The 2,298-nt window shown below is 42.8% G+C and overlaps 1 pseudogene; it reads right to left on the bottom strand.

Annotated features, from left to right (window-relative positions):
- Positions 1–42: 42 nt before the first annotated feature.
- On the bottom strand, positions 43–212 carry LOC120246027 (annotated as a pseudogene).
- Between the last annotated feature and the right edge of the window lie 2,086 nt (positions 213–2,298).

Genomic DNA, 2,298 nt, shown 5'->3' with positions numbered 1-2,298 from the left:
CATCCTTGACAGCATCTAGAGTTCTCTGATTTGCTCATTTTAGCCACTCTGACTGGCGTGAGGTGGTATCTCAGTGTGGTTTTGATTTGTATTTCCCTGATGAGGAGGGATGCTGAGCATCGTTTCATGTGTCTGTTGGCCATGTGGATGTCCTCTTTGGAGAAGTGTCTGTTGTAATGAACTATAGAAATGATCCCTGAAAGTATAGTCTTTGCTATTCTTTTTTTAAAGGTTTTTTTTAATGTTTATTCTTGAGAGAGAGACAGAGACAGAGCGTGAGTGAGTGAGGGGCAGAGAGAGGGGGAGACAGAGAATCCAAAGCAGGCTCCAGGCTCCCAGCTGTCAGCACAGAGCCCGACATGGGACTTGAACTCACAAAGTCACTTTAACGACTGAGCCACCCAGGTGCCCCTTGTTTGCTATTTCTAACATGTGTGTCAGTTCTAGTTTTAACTGATCGATTTTTCATCCATCTAAGGTTGCTATTTTCCCACTCCTGTGCATGCCTAGTAATCTTTGACTGGATGCCAGATGTTGTAAATTTTATCATGTTGAGTGCTGGATATTTTTTGTATACCTATCAATATTCTTGAGCTTTGTTCTAGGATATAGTTAAGATAGGAGGAAAACACTTCGATCCCTGGGGCTTGTCTTTAAGATTTATCAGGTGAGACCAAAGCCATGTTTAGTCTTTGGCTAATTATTTCCCACAGCTGTGACTAAACCCTTCGATCTATCCAATGCCCTGTGCACATACAGGTTTCCCATTTTGCTGATACTCAGGAACTTTACCCAGCCTATATGCTTGCTTGTGCTATCCTCTCTGAGTCTTTCCCTTGTCTCTAATAGTTTTCTTACACAGATGCATTACTGAGTTCTGTGCTGCACAGTCAGGGGTCACACTGTAGATCTCTGGGTTTCTCTTTCCTCTTTGGTACCCTGCCCTGTGACCTCTGGCTGCCTTGGCCTCTCGGATTCTTAGCTCTATCTTTTCAACTCAGGGAGTCTTCTAGGCTTCTCCTGTGATCCCCCTCTCTGACCCACGCTTGGCTGGGGCAAAAATAGGGCTCATCTAACTTGTCTCCTCTCTCACAAGGGTAACTGTCCTAAGTTGTCCTAAGTTGAAAACCATGCATTTCATTTTCTCCCCATTTTTTGTAGTGTCAGATCGAAGCATAAATCTGGTGCCTATTATTCAGTCTTGGGTGAAAGTGTAAATCCACCCAACTTTGAATACCAGGAAGACTTCAAAAATTTTCCATCTTGGAAAGGAAGATTTGAAGAAGTGATGTTTTGAGACTGTCTGAATAAGAGAGATGGCAATCTTATTAGGAGAAAGGACCCAAAGCTGTGTTTACATAGTATTTTACATAATATTGAAAAAAATCCACATTATACCAAAGAATGAGGGAGATTGTGGAGGGGGATAAACCTGCTTTTGGTGCTGCCATTGGGCTGAGGTCTCAATCTCTGTTCTACCAATAAGCCCATGGGATTCTTATGAAATCTGTCCTAAATCTCAAGAGCAGGTTCAGACATTATATTTGAAAAGTTCTTAGGGGCGCCTGTCAGCCTGTCAGTGGCTCAGTTGGCTGAGCATCTGACTTCAGCTTTGGTCATGATCTCACAGTTCATGGGTTTGAGCCCCACATCAGGCTCTGTACTGACAGCTCAGAGCCTGGAGCCTGCTTTGGATTCTGTGTCCCCCTCTCCCTCTGCCCCTCCCCCATTCATGCTCTGTCTCTCAATAATAAATAAATATTCAAAAAATAAAAAAAGAAAGAAAAGTTTTTACCCACACAGAATTAAAATTGTACCTACCCCTTCCCAACAACTTCACTCATGGAGAGGAGAATGCTTAGTAGAATATAATAAATATAGCAGGTCTTTCTGCCCTGGAACTTTGCATAGTCTGGCTTCTTAGTTGTGTATCTAGGAAGCAATACAAAAGGGAACACAGTATGAGGTACCTCAGAAGTGGGATGAAGCTAACAAGCATACTCCTGCTGAAAATAGTGGTTACATTTGCCAGATTTATTGCACTATCCTTATTTTATGTGGCTATAAAGCAGCCCAGAATGTGCCTTCATGAAGCCTGGTGATTCTCCAGAGTAGAGTGGTGGGGACTATCAGAGAAATACAGAGAATTTATTCTCCCTCCATGCACAAAGATGCACTGATCTAAGAAACGCCTGCTCTCCACCGGAGTTCTTACAAAGGCTACAGTTTCTGGCACCTCTAAAGCAGACATCGTATTTTGCAAGAACCTATACTCACCCGCATGGAAATAAATTCATC

This window comes from Hyaena hyaena, unplaced genomic scaffold (assembly GCF_003009895.1).
Source record: "Hyaena hyaena isolate Hyena2069 unplaced genomic scaffold, ASM300989v1 scaffold_444, whole genome shotgun sequence".
Classification (NCBI taxonomy): domain Eukaryota; kingdom Metazoa; phylum Chordata; class Mammalia; order Carnivora; family Hyaenidae; genus Hyaena; species Hyaena hyaena.
Note: the sequence above shows the minus strand (reverse complement) of the source record. Positions and strands in the feature narration are given on the sequence as shown.